Source organism: Camelus bactrianus, chromosome X (assembly GCF_048773025.1).
Source record: "Camelus bactrianus isolate YW-2024 breed Bactrian camel chromosome X, ASM4877302v1, whole genome shotgun sequence".
In the NCBI taxonomy this organism is placed as follows: Eukaryota; Metazoa; Chordata; class Mammalia; order Artiodactyla; family Camelidae; genus Camelus; species Camelus bactrianus.
In genome coordinates this window covers 20,090,660-20,114,931 of record NC_133575.1, presented here as the reverse complement: position 1 = coordinate 20,114,931, position 24,272 = coordinate 20,090,660, and the positions used below count along the sequence as shown (strand labels likewise).

At 36.9% G+C, this 24,272-nt stretch overlaps 1 long non-coding RNA gene across 1 annotated transcript in view; it reads right to left on the bottom strand.

The window, feature by feature from the left end:
• The window catches only part of LOC141576217 (uncharacterized), a 120,215-nt gene extending 100,716 nt beyond the window's left edge, over positions 1-19,499 (bottom strand). Inside the window, exon 1 of the long non-coding RNA XR_012504509.1 lies at positions 19,299-19,499. This is a non-coding gene — a long non-coding RNA (uncharacterized LOC141576217). The remainder of the gene's footprint in view (positions 1-19,298) is intronic.
• Positions 19,500-24,272: the final 4,773 nt, after the last annotated feature.

Here is a 24,272-nt window from a genome sequence, read left to right as displayed (position 1 = left end):
CTTGCCTTAGCCTTTTTGAAAAAATGCAAACCCATAATTTTAAGGACCTGTTGGAATTTATTTCATTGTGTCAATATTTTTTCTTATGAAAGGATTCCAATGTTCTCTCAAAAATCTACTTCATCTCTTCCCTTCTATATGAGATTTGACTCCCCAGTAGCAGAAATCGGGCAAGACATTGTGGTACAGATGGTGTATTTGAGAAGTGAGCTCAGGAAGCTTAAGGAAGGAAACTGGAAACTGATACAAGAAAAGAAGAAAGTCAAAGGTGAGTTAAGAAGGGATTACTGCTGTGGGTAACTGGGTCTCAATCCCACTGTGGAAACTCTCAGATACCATGCAGAATAGAGCTCAAAATTGTCCCACTGAGGAACAAGGAAGCTGGCACATGTATTTAAAACTCCTGATCATCAGTGGTCAAGGGGCTATCCATGGGGGTGCTAAATCCCTAGAATTTCTCAGCTGCCCTGAATGTGGGCTGAGCAAGAGTCAGCTGCCCCAGAGAAAGCCCCATGGGAAGCAAAGAGATCTACACTAGAGGTGAGAATCTGAAAATGTGTGTAGAAACCGAGTACAGAGGTTGCAGGTAGGAGAAATAGCTCAGCCAATCAACTGTGTCTTATTAGTTTATTTTAAACATTTCCTTGGAATCCATGTACTCAGCACTGGCAGCGTACTGGGAAGATCTAAGGTGGCAAAGCCAGAAACCTGGCTTCCATCATGTATACAGTCCTTACCTTTAGTCCTTGTATCACATGAACTTCATCCTTATGAATCTTATTCCAAAATATTTTTCATGCCTTTCCCCCTCCTATTTTTCCTGCTAATGCCCTAGTTTAGGCTCTCACTGTAATTAGCTGCATAGATTACTGAAGATATCTCTTAACTGGTCTTCCTTTCAGTCTCACCCTGCTTAAAATTTTTTAAAGGTTCTCAGAATAAATTTCAAACTCTCTTATCCACGGCCTACTTGCAAATCTTGTCAGATTCAGTGCTCACTTTTCTCCCTCCATCCCACATGCAGTACATGGTTCATCCATGTCATGATACTTCCTGTCCTGAATTCACCAGGTGATACACAACCTATGACTGTGCACATTCCAATCTCCTTTTAAAAATGAATCTCTCCACCCCATTACTTGCAAACCCTACAAATGTACTTTATTTTCTAATTAACTCCTGTCAGTTCAGAAATTCTTTCTTGATCTCTGTATAGTCCTTGCTGGATTTCCAATAATCTACATTATATTTCATCACACTGTATTATGAATATACTATTATCTCTTCTCCAACTAGCCTGTGAACTCCTTGAAGATTATGTAATTCATGTCTGTATCTATGTCCCAAACCCTAAAATTTGTATACATTTATGATACTATGTGAATGTGAATGAATGAAATACAACAGTGCCCATAATGCCAAAGATCTCACAGAATAAGGCATGAGGGCTTCCCTTTAGGAACTTGCAATCTGATGGCCTTGTACTTTTTATAAATTTATTTACTTGCCAGATCAGTGTGTGTAATAACTGCATATTCCTCCCCATTGAGTTCATATTACCTTGGAAAGCAAAATCTCGTCAGAAATATCCATGATAAACCAAATTTCTCTGGTATTAGCCATGGGCTTCATTCTGGGTAATTATGGTCCAAATTTCCTCCCACTATTCCTGCTGAGTCCCTCTACAATCTATCATATCTCTTGAGTCCTGCATCTTCTGAATCTGATGAAAACCCAAAATTTAGCTCTGAGGAGCTACAACAGTTTAGTAGTCCATAGTTTTCTCTCTCTTCACCTCATTTTGTAGATGTTTATAATACACACTTTAAAAGGCAATGGGACAGCTGGAGAAAGGTTTCTTTCTCTCTGCCTTTATTTCGGAACTGCTAGGTAAAGTAGGAAAAGTAGCATCATTTTCATGATTCACCATCTTTTCCCCTATATTATTAGCATCAAAAGGAAGTAACATGTCAGTGGATTTGTGGCAATAAAAGATTGTGATAGGCAGTACTATAGGCTCTTTTATTTGATTTAAAAATCAAAAAGTTTTAAATGGAAGGCTAGTCAATTATGGCGTATCTGATAAGACTTAACATAAGGATTCAGAACACAGTCATTGTGTTGACAAAGACTCTTTCCTGGATGAAACTATAGACAGGCTCTTCTAAACCCTGTTTGGACTGGGCCTTGTCCGTGGGCCCTATTTTCAACATGCTTAATCAGTTATACCAAGAATCCTGCTAAGTCAGTTTAGTCAGAATCACCCCATCCTTGTTATCTGGTCTTGCTGGCCTGCCTTCAGTAAGAATCCTATTAAGATGGTGATTTCCAACAAAGATGGCAGAATAGAAGGACTCGGCTCTCCTCACAACAACAACAAAACCAAACCTGACTACTCAACAACCGTTGAAAAAAAGAGACAGGAAACTAGCAAAACAGATCTTTAATGGAAAACATAAAGAGGGAACCACAGCAGGGCAGCACAAGGGGCGTGCTCACAATATAACTGGGCCCCATAACTCCCCGGGTAGGTAACCCACACACTGAAGAAGAATTAAGTCACAGAGGCCCTCCTATAGGAGGGAGAACTCTGAGCCCCACGTCCAGCTGCCTAGCCTGGGATTCCAGCATTGGGAGGAGGAGATCCCAGGATATCTGGTTTTAAAGGCTAGCAGGAGCCCAGGAACCCCATAGGACTGGGAGAAACAGAGACTTCACTCTCCTGGGAAGCACACACAGAATCTCGTGTGTGCCAGGTCCAAGAGCAGAGGCAGTGATTTCATAGGAACCCAGGCCAGACCTGCCTGCCAGTTTTGGAAAGTCTCCTGGGGAGGTAGGGGGCGGCTGTGGCTCACACTGGGGATTTAACAGCTGGTGGTGGACATTCCGGAAGTGCTCATCTACCTGAGCTTTCCTGGAGGCTGCCATCTTGATTGGATCACCAGCACCAAGACCCATCCCCACCCAACAGCCTGTAGGCTGAAGGGCTGGGAAGCCTCAGGCCAAACAACATACTGGGTGGGAACACAGCCCCACCCATCAGCAGACTTGCTGAGCCACAAACACATCTAGACATCAGAGGTCCAACACCAAGCTTCACCTAGCAGGGTGCAGGCACCAACTCCTCCTGCCAGGAAACCTGCCTAAGCCTCCAGTCCAACCTCACCCACCAGAGGCAGATACCACGAACAAGAAAACCACAATCCCAAAGTCTGTGGCAAGGAATCCACAAGCACAGGCCAGACTCTACACTGGGACCAGCTGGACCCCACCCCTTGGGTGACATGAGAGGAGTGTACTGTTGGGGCACACAGAATATCTCCCACAGAGGGCTGCTTCTCCAAGGTCAAGAAATGTAACTAACCTACCTAAAAATACAAATAGAAAGGTAGACGATATGAGGCGGCAGAGGAGTATCTCCCAGGCCAAGGCACAAGATAAAATCACAGAAGAAATAAGTGATGAGGAGCTTATAGAAAATTTATCTGAAAAAGTGTTTAGAATAATGATGGTGAAGATGTTCAGAGAATGCAAGAAGAGTATAGATGCACAAAGTGAAGATTTTAACAGAGATTAAAAATGTAAAGAATACCCAAACAGAGTTGAATAATAAAATTACTGAAATGAATAACACACCAGAAGGAACTAAGAATAGAGTAAATGAGACAGAAGAATGGATCACTGTGCCAGAAGACAGATTAGTGGATATCACTACTGCAGAACAGAAAAAGGAAGAAAATGAAAAGAAATGAGGATAGTTTAAGAGAACTCTGAGACTACATAAAGAAAACTAATATTCACATTATAGAGGTCCCAGAAAGAGGAGAGAGAGAAAGGACGTGAGAAAAGTTTTGAAGAAATTATAATCGAAGACTTCCCTAAGATGGAAAACAATCACTCAAGTCCAGGAAGTGCAGAGAGTTCCACACAGGATCAACCCAAAGAGGAACACACCAAGGCACACAGTAATCAAATTAACAAAAATTAAGGACAAGGGGAGAACATTAAAATTAGCAAGAGAAAAGTAATAAATAACATACAAGGGAATTCCCATAAGGTTATCAGCTGATTTTTCAGCAGAAGCTCTTCAGGCCACAAGGGAGTGGCACGATATATTTAAAGTGATCAGAGGGAAAAACTTTTAACCAAGAATACTCTATCCAGCAAGGCTCCTGCTTGGATTTGATGGAGACATCAAAAGCTTGACAGATAAACAAAAGCTAAAAGAATTCAGCACCACCAAACCAGCTTTACAACAAATGATATAGAAAATTCTCTAGTCATAACCCACAAGAAAGGAGAACAAAAAGAAGAGGAAAAAACCCACAAAAACAAGTTCAAAACAATTGATAAAATGGCAGTAAGGACATATGTATTGATAGTTACCTTAAATGTAAATGGATTAAACACTCCAACCGAAAGATACAGACTGGCTGAATGGATACAAAAACAAGACCCATATTACAGAGCTAGAGACACGTGCAGGCTGAAATTAAGGGTGTGGAAAAATATATTCCATGCAAATAGAAACCAAAAGAAAGCTGGAGTACCAATACTTATATTAGACAAAATAGATTTTAAAATAAAGACTGTTACAAGAGACAAAGAAAGACACAACATAATGCTTAAGGGATCAATCCAAGAAGAAGTTATAACAATTGTAAATATAAATTCACCCAACATAGGAGCATCTCAATATATAAGGCAATTGTTAACAGACAGAAAAGGAGAAATCAACAATAACATAGTAATAGTGGGGGACCTTAACACCCCACTTACATCAATGGACAGATCATCCAGATAGAAAATCAATGAGGAAATATAGGCCCTAAATAACATACTAGACCAGATACACTTAATTGATATCTATGGAGCATTCCGTCTGAAAGCATGAGAATACACATTCTTCTCAAGTGCACATGGAACATTCTCCATAATTGACCACATGTTGGCCCACAAAACAAGACTCAATTTAATAAAACTGAAATCAAACCAAACATCTTTTCCGACCACAATGCTATGAGGTAAGAAGTCACTATAAGGAAAAACTTCAAAAACAGAAAACACATGGAGGCTAAACAATATGCTACTAAATAACCAATGGATCACTGAAGAAATCAAAGATGAAATAAAAAAATACTTTGAGACAAATGAAAATGAAAACACAACAATTCAAAACCTCTGGGACACAGCAAAAGCAGTTCTAAGAGGCAAGTTTATAGCGATACAAGCCTACCTCAGCAACCAAGAAAAATCTCAAACAACCTAATCTTGCACCTAACACACCTAGAGAAAGAACAAACAAAACCCAAAGTTAGTAGAAGAAATCATAAATGTAAGAGCCAAAATAAATGGAATAGAGTAAAAAAATAGAAAATATCAGTAAAACTAAAAGCTGGTTCTTTGAAAAGATAAACCCTTAGTCAGACTCACCAAGAAAACAAGGGAAAGGGCCCAAATTAATAAATTCAGAAATGAAAAATGAGAAGTCATAACTGACACCACAGAAATACAAGGGATCGTAAGAGGCTACTATGAGCAATTTGACACCAACAAAAAGGACAACCTAGAAGAAATGGACAATTTCTTAGAAAGCTACAATTTGCCAATACTGAACCAGGAAGAAATATAAAATATGAATAGACTAATTACCAGTATTGGAATTGAATAAGTCATTTTAAAACTGCCAACAAACAAAAGTCCAGGACCAGATGGCCTCACAGGCAAATTCTACCAAATATTTAGAGAAGAGTTAACACCTATCCTTCTGAAATTCTTCCAAAAAATTGCAGAGGAAAGAACACTTCCAAACTCATCATTCTGTGAAGCCATCATCACCATGATATGAACACCAAAGATATCACAAAAAAAATTATAAGCCAATTTCATTTATGAATATGATGCAGAAATCCTCAAAAAATACTAGCAAATCAACTCCAACAATATATTAAAAGAATCATTCACCATGATCAAGTGGGATTTATCCCAGGGATACAGGGATTTTCCAATATCTGCAAATCAATCAATGTGACACACCACATTAAGAAACTGAAGAATATAAAAATATATGATCATCTCAAAAGATGCAGAAACAGCTTTTGATAAAATTCAACATCTATTTATGATAAAACCTCCCTAGAAAGTGGGCATAGCTAGAACATACCTCAACATAATAAAGGCCATATATGACAGGCCCACAGCTAACATCATACTTAATGGTGAAAAGCTGAAAGCATTTCCTCTAAGATCAGGAACAAGACAAGGATGCCCAGTCTCACTACTTTTATTCATCATAGCTTTGCAAGTCCTAGCCATAGCAATCAGAAAAAAAAGAAATAAAAGGAATCCAAATTGGAAATGAAAAAGTAAAACTCCCACTGCTTGCAGATGACATGATACTATACATAGAAAACCCTAAGGAAGCAACCAGAACTCATCAATGAATTTGGTAAAGTTGAAGGATACAAAATTAATATACAGAAATCAGTCACATTTCTATACACTAACAATGAAATAGCAGAAAAATCAAGGGAACAATACCATTTACCATCACATCAAAAAGAATAAAATACCTAGGAATAAACCTACCCAAGGTGGGCAAGGAACTGTACTCTGAAAACTATAAGACATTCTTGAAAGAAACTGAAGACAATGTAAACAGTTGAAAAGATATACCATATTCTTGGATTGGAAGAATCAGTATTGTTAAAATGGCCATACTACTCAAAGAAATATACAGATTCAATGCAATCCCTAACAAATTACCGATGACATTTTTCACAGAGCTGGAACAAAAAAATGTTAAAATTTGTATTTTGTGGAAATACAAAAGACCTTCAAGAGCCAAAACAGTCTTGGAAAAGGAGAACAGAGTTGGGGGAAATTACACTCCCTGACTTCATACTACACTACAAAGCCACAGTAGTCAAACAGTATGGTACTCACACAAATGCAGACACATGGATCAATGGAACAGGATATAAAGTCCAGAAATAAACCCACCACTTATGGTCAATTAATCTATGACAAAGAATGCAAGAATATACAACAGAGAAAAGACAGCCTCTTCAACAAGTGGTGCTGGGAAAACTGGACAGCTACCTGTAAGAGACTGAAATTAGAACATTCTCTAACACCAGATACAAAAATAAACTCAAAATGGACTAAAGACCAAAATGTTAAGGCCAGATACTATAAAACTCCAAGAGGAAAACATAGGCAGAACACTCTTGGACATAAATCACAGCAATTTTTTTTTAACCAGCTCCTAGAGTAATGGAAATAAAAGCAAAAATAAATAAATGGGACCTAATTAAACTTAAAAGCTTTTGCACAGCTAAGGATACCATCAACAAAACAAAAAGACAACCTACCGCATGGGAGAAAATATTACAAGTGATGCAACCGACAAGGGACTAATTTCCAAAAGATACAAACAGCTCAAACATGTTTATATATATACATATAAACATTTATATATATATGTATATATATAAATATAAACACACACACACACACACATATATATATAAAGCAACCCAATCAAAAAATGGGTAGAGGACCTAAATAAACATCTCTCCAAAGGAGACATCCAGATGGCTAACAAGCACATGAAGAGATGCTGAACATCACCAATTGTTAGAGAAATGCAAATCAAAACTACAATGAGATATTACCTCACACCAGCCACAATGGCCATCAGTAAAAAGTCCATAAATGATAAATCCTGGAGAGGGTGTGGAGAAAAAGGAACCCTCCTATACTATTGGTGGGAATGTAAAATGGTGCAATCACTACGGAATACAGTATGGTGACTCCTTAAAAAAGTAAAAATAAACACCATATGATCCAGCAATCCCACTCCTGGGCATATATCTAGTTAAAAATATAATTTGAATAGACACATTCACCCCCATGTTCACAGTAGCACTGTTCACAATATCCAAGACATGGAAACAATCCAAATATCCATCAACAGATGACTGGATACAGAAGATGTGGTATATTTATACAATGGAATACTACTCAGCCATAAAAAATAAAATAATGCCCTTTGCAGCAACATGGATGGACCTAGAGACTGTCATTCTAAGAGAAGTAAGTCAGAAAGAAAAAGGAAAATACCATATGATATTACTTATATGTGGAATCTAAAAAAAAAAATACACAAATGAACTTATCTACAAAACAGAAACAGACTCATAGACGTAGTGAACAAACTTATGGTTACTAGCCAGTAAACGGAGTGGGAAGGGTTAAACTGGGAAATCGAAATTTGCACCCCTTGGGGAGTGACTGAATTGTTAGCTATCTTGACTGTGATAGTGGTTTCATTGGTGTATACATCTATCAAAATTCACCAAATTGTACATCTGATATATGTGTAGTTTACTATACAGGAATCATACCACAATAAAGGTGTTTAAAACAAAAAGACAAAGAAGTTATATCAACTTTACCTGCATGTTTTAAAGGAATAGATGTCTCACTGAGAACACTTCTGCTTCCCAAAATTATAAAACCAAAACCAGTTCATGAAGTCTTAATGGAGGGTACAATTATGAACGTAAGACTTGATGGAATGAAGGTAAGATGTCTATAGGAGAATTGATACATCTGAATAGGCTTCTTATAGAATGGCTGCATGTCTTTTACCTGATTTTATTATGCAGATGGTCATTGTACCTCACTGGGGAACGTTTCCTCACCTAGTACTTGAGACAGAAGGTATGTAAATCCACCATTCAAGAATATTAATTGGACATGCTAAAGGAAACCGACAAAACTGCTTGAGCAAAACACAAAAATCTTTTGATTTACATCATAGTTCAAAGTCTCCCTGGTATCAAGCCAACTGATGATAACATAGTTGGATGGGTGGATCAACCTATGATTTCACTTAAGTTACATCTTACAGATCTTTGCAAAACTGGAAATGCAGCTCTAGAAACAGTTCAAATTTAACCCATTACTTTCCATCAATCCCACAACCTCCCCTATTTATGTCAAAAAAGGCATGTAGCTGCTCCAGAAACTCTTTTCTAGACCATTTCCGATTCCTAAAAGAAATAATCAGGAAAGAGGACTTTTAGAAAATACAAACTGCTGTAGAAGCACCCTCGCCCAACAAGCTAGTTCAAGGAAAATTTTAAAACAAAAACTGTAAGATGTCTGTTTGCATCTGTCTGTATGTCCATGTGTGTGTCTATACATACAAATGTGTTACAAGTATGTGGTATTTTTTCCACCTCCAGATGGTATTACTAAAATTAATTTGTAAAAGAGCTCCATTTAATTGGCTTAAAAACAATCACTATATAAAATGAGTATACATTCAAAATATAGTAGAAACTAACCCAAATATTTTTCAAGTTCACATAATCCAGGATTAATCTTTAGAAAATAAAAGCTAATTTGGTTTAACACGGACATATCTTTAGACTTCAACATTAAGTCTAGTACTTTTACTCTAGCTAGGCTTACTAGCAGTCAAATAAGCTCATGTTATCTCTTGCAAAATTTGTCAGCCAGAAAAACAACTTAGGGTAATGACTGATGTTGTCTAATGTCTAATGAGGTTTTGGTTTTTGTTTTTGGAGATAAACTAAACATGGTTGTAAGATGAATTAAATGTTAATCAGAAAAGAGTTTTCAGGTGAACTTTTTAGCAGTGATTGTTTTATGACATATCTACTTTATCTAAGAGATTATTCCAAATGTCTGGTAACTTACACCCTTAGAGTTTAAAAGTTTTGCTAAATTAAGTTAAATGAGTTAAGCTCATTTGATTATCTAGATCATCCCCAAATATAAGAAGATAATGAAACATTACTGAACATAGACTTTACAGACAACCTAAAGACATCTGGGACCATTACTAAACATATTTGGTACCACACTGAGAAATTTTCTATGAGAAAAGCATGTTTCTAGAAATTATAAAAAGTATTTGTTTGCCAATTTATAGAATGCTAATGTCAAAGACAATTCATAATTGCTTACTTTTTAGTTTCACTAGAAATTAATGGCTTCTAAGGGTTTTTAAAAATTCTAATGTATGTGAATAAAGCTACTGGAAAAAAAATAAGGGAAATATCTCCATATGCAAGGAAAGTAGGGTGTGTGTTCTCAGTAAAAGAAGATTTATGAAAAAGGAAACTTTGAAAGGAATTTTATGTGTTGTCAGGACTGGATAAAATTGGAATGAATCTAATTAGGTGAGTTTTAATTTCAAAAATAAACTGGTGCAGAATTGAAATTTGGTGCTTTCTGTTGAAAGGACGTTTTTATTTTCTATTGGTTTGCTAAGTTTTGCTCTTTCAAGTTGCTCTTTATAAACTTCTCTATTTGCCTATGAAGCCTTTAGTTCTTATGGTGGTTAAATGGATAACTAAGCATTGTCAAATAGGATCACAAATCACTGTGAAACAAAGTGTTTTAAAACCTTTTGGATATTTTTGACAAACTTGACAAAAATCAGATTCTAAATGAAGTATTTTTGACTTAGAACTATAAAAGATAAGGTATTTCAGAGGGCCCCTGAAATATCTCAAAGATTTGTTTTCTCTCATTATTAAAAAAAAATGGAGATTTTAAACTAATTAGGCTTATTTGATAAGTAAAATTACACAGGAAGCATTATCAAATAAAGAGTTAACACTAAGCCTTGTTTATGTTGTGTCTGTATACATATGTGTTATAAGTGTTTCAGAAATTGTGTGGAATTCCTGCCACTCTGATATGTCCTGGCATAAAAAGCTGTATGTCATCAAAACGGAGGCTCACACTAAAAGGATGGAAGCTGAGAACTGGGAAAATGCCCTAGCTGACTTTCATGCCAAGGCAGCAGCAATAGACTTTTGCCATCCTGATGACCTTGTAACATGGCAACAGTCAGCTCCAACATCAGATAAATTAAAACAGATAAACAGTAGCTGTCAATTAAACCAACAGTCAGGCTATGGGGAAAACCAAGACAGCAGCCCGGTTCTTCCTGGCTCCTTGGCAAACCCTTTTTGGTTTTCGCATTTCTTCACCCACCATAGTACGCTGAAGATGAGTCAAATTTTAAATAGATATTGGTAGGGATATTTCTATAAAACTGTGCAAATCATCTACCAGCAGCATCTGATCCTGGAAAAACTGTTCTTCCCAGAGGCCTCAGACCTACTCCCTTCTGTCCCCTTTGAACACCAGCAGCTGGACTTCATTCAACCGCCACTTAGGATGGGCTATCAAAATAACCCTGTTATTGGGTGCATGTTTTCTGGATGTGTTGAAGCCTTCCCTTGCTGCGAGGCTGATGCCTTCAGTGGCAACAAAAGTGTTAGAAAATGTGTTTCCCACTTGGGATACATTTTTTGCCATCTCCAATCATCAAGGTACACACTTCACTGGGCAAATCATACAAGTCTTAAAAATTTGCAAACTTCTTGGAATTATCACTGTCCCTGTCATCCTTAGTCATCGGGCTATGTTGACAGAATAGAAAAGCTGCACTCAAGCAAAACAAGAATTACATAGGACTGAATGAACTGATGAATATGATTTTAATTTTTATGACTTTGTCTAAAATATTAATTTTAATCTTTTATTTTCCAGATACAAGAAAAACAGAGCAAATTTGGTAAATTACACCTTTGTAAGCAGAACTGAAACATTTATCTTTTTCTCCCTACCCAATCCCTCCAGAATTCAGAAACTCACAAGGAGTATTCTTATTTTCTTGGTAGTATAGTTATTTGCATAAGTTCAGTAAGACTCTGTTCTCCTTACAACAGGACACAATTGGAAACACTGATTGTATTACCAAGGCTTTGACTGGAATGTCCTATTTGACAGAGACACCTGTAGACTCTGATTAGACCAGACAGCTTGAAGGAACTAAGGCTGACTTTATGGAACCATAAAACCCTTGGAAAACCAGCCTGGGACCTTGCTGACCGAGTTCCCAACAGCCTTACCAGGTGAGTAAGGAAGGTCACTTCCTGGCAGGTACAGGAACCTCACGATATTCTGGTTACCTCAAGAAGTGAGGAATTCACCCACATCTATAGGTATTACAGGCAAAATCCAATGGTAGTCTTTGGCTTGTTTTTGTTGGCCTCAAGAGGCCTTTAAAAGTTCAATCCGAGATTCCTTGTGAAAGGGGAAAAAACTATTCTTGTTACACTTCTATAAATAATCAGATCAAGTTTATTGAAACCAGATTTATTTTTGTGAAAAAATTATTAATTTGACAATCTCTGGTTGAAATGGGGGTGTTTTTAGAGAGAAAAAAATTTTCAGTAGTATCTTTGTGGGTATTAGAATACATTGATGAGCCTTCACCACACAGGCCTCTATTCCATTAGTTAGACACGTGCTTTAGGGGAAAAAAGTGCACAAAAAAGTCTTTCAGGTTTTATTATTTACCTATAAACTGGACTAGATCCTGAATTCTTCCAGTTTTCTCCAGTATCTGGCGATGACTCTCCAAACTAACATCTCTAGTTTTTCTCCCATCCTTTTCACTTGGCATCACTGAGAACTAAAACTGACCTTTTTCTGATGCCTGAAAGCTTAAGTTGGACAACTTGATGTAAGTTTCAAAGAAATCACCACAATGACTCATGTATGGACAATCTTTGTGCCTGTTGCTGTGTGGGCCAATGAAAAAGCTGAGAGACATTCAAACTGCACCCCAGGAAAATCTGTCAGATGGCCACTGCCTGCCTCACTCCATCTGAGGATGCTTCCAGCCTGACGTGTAGAAATCTTCTCTACTGGCTATCCTCAGAACTCAGAAATTGAAATTATAGTCTACTCTCATCATTAACCATTGTTTTTCTTTTGTTTCCACAGAAATGCCTTTTATTAAATACCTGATTGCTTGCAACATAAGCCTAACTAAGGGAGCCCACCTGCATCACCACCTCCTGAAATAAGAGACAACTATTAAACTGAACTGACCTACTCTCAGGACTGAGACTGGTTCAGTGAGATGGAGCAATCTATCGACCCACCTCCCGGACTGTGAAACTTCCAGGGACGTTTCAGAGTAGGGAACTGTAGGACTTCAGAATAGGCCTCCCCAAAACGTGCCACTTGTGCATGAGGGTTATTTTGAGTTAAAGGCTATCAAGAATCTGTAGGTTCAAGAGAAACTACTGCTACTCCCCTAAACTGGAAGAAACTAAACTGGCAATTTTTCCCAGAAAAGGTAATTTTATATAAATGGCCCCATCTATATGGCAGGGCAAACATTTAACTATCAAACATCTGTTCTTCGTCCTGTGAATGACCCTCCCGTACTTGGAAGCTTCAGGTGCCTATCCCGTTTCTTAGCTCAGGATGGCACACAGACCTTATTTTACCTTTTTGTTTCTGAATGTCTCATGTATGTGGGATTTCTTATTACAAAATTAGATTTTCTGCTGTTGATCTGTCTCAAGTCAATTTCTTGGACCAGCCAAGATGCTAGATGGGTAGAGGAAGGTTCTTTTCTTCCATCATGATCTATCTCCAGCTATCTTTAACATATTCAAAGTTGGGCCCCATCACTCAACTCTGCCATAGTCTTCACAGCTATCACAAGAGTCCTGAATAGTCATACTTAGTCAGACAGAATGAAAGTGTTAAACCTATGGCCATTGTGTACAGAAACTTGAGACTCCTAATGTTTTCTAAAATCAAATCAAAATTATTTTGTGCACTTTTTTCCCCCCAAACACGTGTCTAACTAATGGAATAGAGGCCTGTGTGGTGAAAGCTCACCAATGTATTCTAATAATATTGCTAATAATGACCTATTTGATGTATTCTAACAATACTGCTAATAATGAATTCTCTCAGGTTATCTCCCCCTTTCAGGGCCTTCCTTCACACTGTTTCTTCTGCCTTGAACATTCTTCCTCTCCCTTGCCACATGGCTGACTCTGCCTGTCTCCAGACCAACTTGTCTAAATAATGCCCACCTGTATTTCTTATCACTATACCCGTATGGAATTTAGAATAAATGTACATCTTCATTAAATTGTTTATTGTCTTTTTTCCCATTTAAATAAGCCCATGTTAGATTCACTAATTTGTATCCAAATACTGTTAATAATTTCATGATTAATTTTATGCATCATTCACTTCAAAATTGAGATTATTATTACCTGGGTATAAATTAGTGAATATTACCATATTTAATACCATACTGTGCAAATTACACACCAGCTCTAGACTCCTCCCCAAAATACCTGAGTCTATGTTTTGTGCCCACTAAGCAGATTAAAGTACAAAGTTGCAGAAAATTAAAGAAAATCACACAAAATCCTACGATTAGGGAGTGGTAGAGCTGAGAATTAAGGGCAGATCTTTTTGACTGCAGAGCCCATACCCTTAGGCAATCTGTGACAGTATCTCTCCAAGAGAAACACTGAGTCATTACTTTCTGATACGCTAGAGATATGCAAGGACCCATGTGTTTCTCTGCCGTTCACCCTACTAGTATTTGCATGCTGCTATTGATTTGGGTACAGAACAAAAATGCCTGAAGGAGGAATGACATCCAACTTTTCTCCCTCAGATTACTTCCCCTAAAGCTGCTCCTGGAGATTACATAACTAACTGCCCCTAACGCTGGTGGTCCTCACTGGTAACAGGAACAGTCTTGTAAAGCCAGATGAGGGTAGAAATCCACAAATATGTTCTGTTTAGAATTTAAAAGGAGAATATCATTTTCATGATATTCGATTCTAGATATTCTTATGCCAAAAAATAAACACAGACGCAGAATAGCATGAAGGACTGAACACTCACAAGATGTAATACTTCCCTGTGCACTAAAAGGTTGGAGGTCTAACTCAGAAGCACTTGCAGTGAATTGTTCACATAATGGTGCATGAATTATCTTTAGCGTGCTGGATTTATTCAGTTTCTTCTTCATTAAAAGAGAAGTGACTTTAGATACCTCCTTGGACTCCTGATTATACTGTGGAATCAGCTCATGACATGAATTTGCATTCACTTTGACCTCTAACAAGCAGAGTTTAGAAGGAAAAATAACAGGGAAAAAAGCTTTCACTTTCTGCCATAACCAACATAGTCACTGAAAAGGAATTTCTTACCCCAAAATATATCTTTTTGGAATTAAGATTACTTTGAGCTAGTTATTTAAGAAACACTAGACATAGGAAAAGCTCTGAAAACCAAGTAGAAGTTACTCTTTTTAAGAGACACTTACAAACCGACAACATAATGCCATTTGCAGCAACATGGATGCTCCTGGAGAATGTCATTCTAAGTGAAGTAAGCCAGAAAGAGAAAGAAAAATACCATATGAGATCGCTCATATGTGGAATCTAAAATAAAAACAAAAACAAACAAAGCATAAATATAAAACAGAAACAGACTCATAGATATAGAATACAAACTTGTGGTTGCCAAGGGGGAGGGGGCTGGAAAAGATAGGCTGGGATTTCAAAACTGTAGAATAGATAAACAAGATTATACTGTATAGCACAGGGAAATATATAGAAGATCTTACGGTAGCTCACTGAGAAAAAAATGTGACAATGAATATATATATATGTTCATGTATAAGTGAAAAATTATGCTCTACACTGGAATTTGACACAACATTGTAAAATGATTATAAATCAATAAAAAATGTTAAAATTAAGAGACATTTACAAGGGAAATCTCCATTTTTAAGGAAGCAAGGATGACTATCTCTAGAAACTCTTATAAATGGAGAAGGCAAGGACTTAAATCTGCGTAACAACTATAACCTTGTTTACTGTGCTTTTCCTTGATTCCCTCCCATAACTGACTCTTCCTCTACCCCAACATCTTTTGTCTTTAGTGGAGATGATATTTAAAGTGATAACTTGGGCCATTTTGGGGTACTCAGTCTTCCTGGATATCTCCCATTTATATAAGAGGTATACATGTGTGAAATAAAATTCATATTTTATGGTAAGACAAGAAAAATTTAAACATAAAAAAATTCTTCGATGCCTTTTGGCCTCCTCTCTCCCCGACTGTGCACTGGGCATGTGCATTATGCACCAAACATGCCCCATCAGCAGGAATACCTGCGCAACCATAAGGAACAACATGCTCCTAGCATCAAGACAACTCCTTAAAAGATAACATTCCTTCTTGATCCTATGAGGGATCACATGACCCACCAGGATAACATTTAGATCTAGATAACCTAAACTGTCAATGATACGTCATTTGACATATAGCCCTCTGTCTCAACAACTTATATAACTGTGCCTTGACTTCTAACCAGAACAGTTCTCAGAGCTTTCTGAGATGCTTTTCCTGGTTATAATCCTCAAATTTGGCTCAAATAAAATTTTCCATTTCTTTCTTAGATTGACTGATTAATTTTTTGCCAACAAAATGTTATTACATTTCTGTTTGTTTTTCTCCTTTTAATCCATCTTTTTTATTTCCTGGGGGTCTCAGCTAAGAACCTAGAAGGGTAGATGGAAAATTGTTCTCTCCCCTAAATCATCTAGCAAGTCAAGTCCCAGCCAGTTGAGACGTGAATTATTCTATGATAATGAAGTGTCACTCTTCAGTGTGTGATACTATATACTTTATAGTCAATTTAAGGCCCTAAATGTTTCTCAATCTATAAAAATTTTATCAGTAGATATCTTGGTAAAAGTCATTTACCAATAAAAGCATATGAAATAAGCCATTTTAGAATATAGTTGATGATCATTTTCCACAGTAAAAAATAATCTGTCTGGAGAGTAATATAAAGAAATAAGCACAATGAATTTACTGAACTGTAGGTCTGTTTCAATGGAGACAATGCACTAGTGCCAATAAAATTCTACCTGTTAATTTATAATATCTTTTAAAAATCACCTTTATCAATAATGTTAAATTTTATAATTTTATATCTTAATTTTGTAGTTTTATATCTAATAGGTACTCAATATTTTATTAAAACACTTCATTTATTGAAATATAAACTAATGATATGGTATCATGGGTTTCATTTTACTTCTTATTTTTAAGTGACAAAGTACTATTTACAAGTAAGATTCGAATCTGCACTTCATAAAATGTTTTCCAATTTAACCAAGTAAGCTTGACTATCTTCCTTCTATCATTTCAGTAAAAATGTGGGTAAATAAGTAGAGAATATTCAGGCACTAAAAAGACAAATGTGAAAAACAAAAGAGAAAGAGAAAGCTGGCTGGCCAGATAAGTGACAGAATAGTTTGTATTGAGAACTGTTTAAAATCTAATTAGTTTAGTATGTAATCTAGTGGTTTTCAAATTGCAGTCTCCAGACGAGCACTTGGCACCATCATGGGAGCTTATTAGAAATGCAAATTCTTGACCCACATCTCAGACCTACTGAATCAAAAACTCTGAGGCCGACAACCTGGCAACCTGAGTTTTCACATGTCCTTTGGTAATTCTGATGTGAACTAAAGTTTGAGAACTTTGCTCTAGTCCATTCATTCATTTATTCATTCATCCATCACATACATTGCTAACTTCTTATCACATGCCAGGTACTAGGTGAGTAGCTGGGCCAGAAGTAAAGACTAACGTATCAACAGCAACAATCTATTGAAAGCTTACTCTTTGACAAGACATTTCCGTAACTAAGATCATTAGCCTTTATAACAACCTTAGAAGTATTTCTATTGTTATGTTCCAAATCTATTTTTGGGAGGACAATGGGAGCACCACCAGGCAGCAACCAGCCCTGTTGGAGAAGTGCCTAGCTCTGCCCCAGAGAATCCCAGGTGGTGTTGCCCAGACAACGTGACACCTGAGTTGCCTCCAAATTTTAACTGAATTTCCCAAGAAAAAACAAACTGAAGGAAAGTGAAAGAAACTATGTTATCAGATAGTTTTCTAGGGAATTCACATTCTGTAATTTATCACAACAGCCCTCTGAGGAAATTAGCAACTCTTTTAAAAATTCAAAACAACAACATGAACCTAAATGAGTAAGTAATTGTCTAAAGCCATAAATTTTCAAGTTTAAGAGAAGGGAGTTGAGCCTGGCTTGAACCCAGAGCACCTGCAAATCCTCTGAGGTGTGACAATACATGGTCAGGAAGTTTAGTATGCTGAGTGATAGGGTTGTGAGGAGATACAATGGACTACTACTCAACCATGAAAAGGGATAAAATAATGCCATTTGTAGAAACATGCATGGACCTAGAGATTATCATACTAAGTAAAGTAAGTCAGACAGAAAGAAAAATATCATATAATGTCACTTACACGTGGAATCTTCCAAAAAAATGATACAAATGAACATATTTACAAAACAGAAAGAGTCTCACAGACAGAGAACAAACTTATGGTTACCAAATGGGAAGAGGGGAAGGGGTAATTTCGAAGTTTGGGATTAGCTGATACAAACTACTAAATATAAAACAGATAAACAAGAAGGACCTAGTGTATAGGACAGGGAACTATATTCAATATCTCATAATTACCTAATGGAAAAAATATGAAAAAAATTATATATGCATGCATAACTTAATCACTATGCTGTACACCAAGAACTAACACAACACCGTAAATCAACTACACTTCAATTAAAAAAACAAACAAACCTGGGGGAAAAAAAAGAGTGCCTGGAGTGTAAGGTTTCTGAAGATTGTGCTTAAGGCTGAGAACTGAATGACTACTGGGAACCATATTCTGAAAAATTCTAACTCACGTGATGAGTTCAGATCTCCGTACTTTCGGGTTAAGGTCTCAGTGGAAGTACAAACACAATAAAACAATTTGACACATGTGAATTAACGTAAACCTGCTGGCTCATGGATCAGCAAACTTTTCACGTACGGGTCCAGAAACAAAGTATTTTCGACTTAGCAGGCCAGTTTTCAGCGCACCTACTCAACTCGGAGGTAGGAGCACAGACGGATCCAGAGACGATCCATAAATGAGTGGGCATGGCTGTGTTAGAATAAAACTTGATTTATGGACACTGAAATATGAATTTTATTTAATTGCCAGACGTCCTAAGACATTAAATTTTCCCACCCATGAAAAAAATAATAATAAAAGACTGTTGTTAGCTTGCAGGGCATACAAAAAAGTTACCAGCTGAAGTCGGCCCACAGTCCTTGTTTGCTGATTATTTCCGAACTCTGAGAAACCCTTAGCAAGTTAAAAGTTTTTTTTTTTTTAAGGAAGAAAAAAGAGCAAGGTAAAAGAAAGGAGGAAAATACCAATCTAAATAATTCAGAGAAGGGGTAAAAATGGTTTAGTGCATACATTGTTCTGAACAAACAACCTTACTCCTATGGTCCAGGACTTACTCTTACCTTGCCTAAAGCACAGCAAGCCAAAACGCTGACTCCAAGGTCTCCAGCAAAGAGAGGGTTTATCCGCAAAGCAGCCAAGCAGGGAGACAAGCCACAATTTCACCTCCGAAGAACAAGGGGCTTGGAGCAACTGTGGGATAAGAAACAACGCGTCAGCGCGGCTTGAGGCGCGAGGAGCGTAAGGCGAGATGATTGCAAACAGCTGCGGTAATCATGGTTCTGCGCAGGCGTGACTAAGCTACGGGCCCCTGCAGGGTCCAAAGAGCGCGCAACAGAAACTCACGCATGCCCAGTTGAAGGGTTTGGGGTCCTATGCCGTCCTAACCAGATCAGCTCAAACAAGAGCAGCTGACGCCAAGTTCCTGGAAAACAACTCCGGCTGCTTGGAGGACATGTAAGGTGTTTTTTTTAGCAATAATTAAAATGACCTTGATTAGTGACAGCAGGTTACAGGTGAAATGGTTATAACTAACGTTTATCCACGGTTTCAGCATCTTTGTGAGATTTAGAAAAAAATCCCATCTTCTCAGGTGGAAGCATAGGCTCTAAAGAAAGCTACACTAACTGGTTTTCAGCTTCACTCGCCCAATGCCAAATATTTTTGGTTGAGGCACATTTTGCACAACTGTTCCTTGCAGCCCTGGATTCTGCATTATCCCATCACCGTTCATCTTTTTTCACCTCTTTATTTTTATTTGTAAATAAATTCTCATGTAACAATCTCTCATGAGCAGAATATTAAATATTAAGTATATGACATTTTTATTTTCTGTCTCTCAACAACCATTAACCATGAGTAATAAAGGCTTGGGCCAATAAAAGATGAATGCTACATCTTCTATCTTTTACTTTAAGTTTTATGACTATTGCATAATCTTCTCAAGAGAAAAAAACATGCTCAGGTCCTTTTTGCTGAGCTGATATGGAGAGTTAATTGAGGTCAGGTGGCAGTTAAACAAATGCATGCAAGAGGAGGAGTTATAACTAAGAATATTAACATATCTTACAAAATCAAATACAGTAAATCATAAACAAAGTGAACCAAAAAAATGAATCTGAGGAGAATTGAGCATCATCTTTATAGGTTGAAATAAGTAGAGCTACAACGTTGATGGTTAACAGAGTTTCTGTGACCTCAAACTCTCAGCCACAAATGATTATTGGTTTTTAGATACCTTCTGGGTTTTTCCTTGGCACCTTGTTACACATAGGTTGTTCAAGGAATTAATGCCTGTGTTGTATTCTAATTTGAAACACGTTAGGCCAAGAAAATTAAATTATTTTATATTTTACATAACTTTATCAATGTTTATTTCTTCAGTGAAGCCAATATTGTTTTGCCAATTCTTGTTTCTTCCATTCTTGAGGTTCCATGACTATAAAACAAAAATGGTAGTTTCATGTTAATTCAGAGAAGGATCACAAAATTTCAGATTCTAATAGGCCTCCTTTCAAATGCTTTTTCCACCAATTCGAATATGTAACTTTGGACAAGTTGCTTATTTCTGTTAAGCAGTAAATTCTTCATCTCTTAAAGTCATCATAATTCCTACTTTACAGCTGTTTGGGGAGGACTGAAGGTAGATACAGTCAAGATAAAGGTTAAATTATAGGTATAATAAAACCTCACAAAAAGAAAGGATGATTGTTGTACAAATCTACTCTGAATTTTCAAGTCATTATTAAAAGGGTATGCATTTATTAGTATGAGTGAATCTTATCTTTTCCTTAAGTTATTGACAATGTTTTTACTGCTCTGATATGTTGCATGCCTGACATTTACATGCATTAGGAATTCAAACACTTCATTTGCTTATGAAATTGAATGGCCTTCCCAAAAGATGACATACCTTATACAATATAATTATGTGGTAAGATGTGGCAAGAGAAATCCTAAAAAAATTTCCATTCACAAATTTCTAATTATTCTTTCTTAACCCATGTTAACATCATTACCTTAAGTATAGGCGAACCAGATAAGGTGTAATTTGATATACGATCCTGCAACATACAAAATTCAATGCCTTTTCTCCCCAGTAACTGAAATTCTATGGAAACTGGTTTATCTGGAATTAAGCTTCCTCTCTAATTCATATTGCTGAATTTCCAATAAATACAGCTAATTAAGGCTCAAACTACAAAATAAGAGATTTTATCAGATTTTTCAGACAGAGGAGATGGTTAGCATAGGGATGAAGAGTCATGGAAATTAGGAGAGTGAGGTAGAACTAAAGGTGGGTTTGATCCCTAGCTCTATTGTGAATAACCATACTTGGTGTAGAATTTTGGTTTAATTACTTGATCTCTCTTTCCTTCATTTGTTATATGGGAGTAATGATATTTCCTACCACTTGTTGTGAGGATTAAACGAGTTAAGAAATGAATATGTAAAGAACTTAGAAGAGTACCTACCATCTATGATGATGATGATGATGATATCCACATGGATGTGCCACAGAAAACTGAATGTCAGCTTAGAAAATAAAGTACACCCTTTCCATCTTACTTAAGCTTGCTCCTTTTCCTTTCTTATGGTTCCCAACCCCAAACCTTTCTTAATCACCCAAATGTAAAACCTGACAGTCATCTGGGGATCTCTTTGCACTCATCCCTTCCACATCCAATCAGTCATCATGCTTGTGAACTCTACTTTGTAAATGTCTTTTAAATAGGTCCCTTCTCTTCATCCTCTCTGTTATGATTGTAACTCAGATGGTCACTATTTGTTTTGAGTCTCATAATTATCTTATATCTGGTTTAGTTGCCTTGATAGTGGGACCTTTTCTCTAGTAACTTGTGTCCAAGATAGCCTCTGATGATCATCACCTCTTTTGTGCATGCTCTTCAAGAGGCTGCTATGACCCTGAATCAGAGTTTGTTGTTGCTGGTGGTGGTGGGTTGTTTTTTTTTTTTTTCTGACCCATAGAACATGATAGAAGTTATAGTGTGTGACTTCTGAAAAGCACTGCAGCTTTCTCCTTGGTCCTTTGGCCTGTAGCCATCATGCTGGAAGGACACTCACACAGCCCCACAGAGAGGCCTACTTACAGAGAAACTGAGGCCCCTGGTCAACAGCCAGAAAAAACTTGCCAGTCATGTGAGAGAGTCACCTTAAAAGTGTATCTCATAGCCAGTTAAGCCTTCAGATGAATTCAACACCAGCCAACATTCTGACTGCAACCACATGAGGACCCTGAGTCAGAACCACTGAGTCAAGCTGCTCTTCAGTTCCTGAAGGCCAGAACCTGTGAGAGATAATAAATCACTATTGGTTTTGTTAAGTTACTACATTTTGGGGTGACTTGTTATGTGGTATCTTTCTTGGGACCCCCTAAACCAACAGAATGATCATTTAAAAACACAAATTCAGTCATGTCGCTGCCATGTTAAAACCCTTCAATGAGCCCTGTTTGCCTACCAAATTCAAATCAAAACTTTTAGTCCTCATGAAGTTTTAAAGCTTTCCTCCTGCATATTTTTTCTGCCTCATCTCCATACATCTTATGCTCCACACATATCCACATATGCATACCTACATGCAATATACCATCTTCAGTCTTTTGCCTATGCTCTCCTTTCTTTTCAGAATATCCACATGAGTTTATTCTACCTGGAGTACTTCTCAGCACGGGTATCATCTTCATTCTACAGGCTTTCTGGATTTCCTGAGGCAGGTAAAGTCTAAGCTACCATTACACACTAAGTATATTCCCTAGTACAGTAATTATCATATTTTAAAATATTTTTTTCTGTGTCTGTCTACCCCTTACCTCCCACCACCCCACCGTATTAAGACGGTGACATTCTTTATGGCCATGGTGAACACTTAATAGGTATGAATACATAGTTGCTAAATAATTGTTTGAACAAATTGTTTCTGGTGAAAAGTTGCACTGAAGGGATTCAATCTCTGCCCCCAATTTCCTCTTGAGACATGTTAACCTATATTTTTGCATTACTTCTTTTGGTTCAAGATTACATGTCTCCACATGAAAGAGAATAATTGTCTATGTGTTTTAGATTTGCTGAACTGAGACCTTGATGGCCTCATTAACCCCTGGGTTCTACTTTTCATTGGCCAAGATTATATACAAATTTATAATCATATTACAATTTCATTTGTTTCCTTTATAATCTTACTATGGTTTGGAAGTTCTCATTAGTTCACTACATTTGATTGCCCCTGTGGAACGTAGCTGTTTTGGTTTTGGCAGGGTTTTTTAGTGAAGCTTCACAGCCAATTCTTGGCAGTCAATTTATAGGCTTGTAAAGGGGAATGTTAGCCAGAATGTGAATCTCTTTCATTTCATGCATATTATTGACTTAAAATTTTTAGGCTTCTAATGTAGATGACATGGAAAAGAGTATCACAACAATAATGAACAATAAGACTTACTGTGATAAAGAAAAGTCAACTTGTGAAAAGAAATTTTAAGAAGATGGACAATTATACTAATGTGAAGAAAAGCGTTTTCAGGAAAAGAAAAGTTATTTCCAAATCCGATTAAGATGAACAAGCAAGATGCCAAACTCTAGCTCTTAGATTAACTGAAAAATGGCAGTTTGTTTCAGTCAAGATATTGAAACATTCATAACTCTCTCATTTAAAGATACCAAACTGCTTAAAGCTTTGACTCAGTAGACCATTTATTAACACATTACTTCTCTTACATATGTGAACTAAATTATTGTATGAATTAAAGTGGTTTTTCAAATAGGCAAAAAATATTATACTGGTTTTCAGCAGATGTGGGCAATACAAATTTATCTAGCTAGAAAAAATCATTAGTGGACATTTCTTGTGAGCTCTCAGAACACTAATTAAAATCTAGTCAATAAAGGACTGAAATATAAAAATATTATCTTCTTCAAATGCCATTTAAAACCTTTATTTCGAATGTCTTGTTACATGTGTTTATGTGCTTGTTTTAATGTGCAAAATGCAACCAGATATCAATCCAATACTCAATGTTT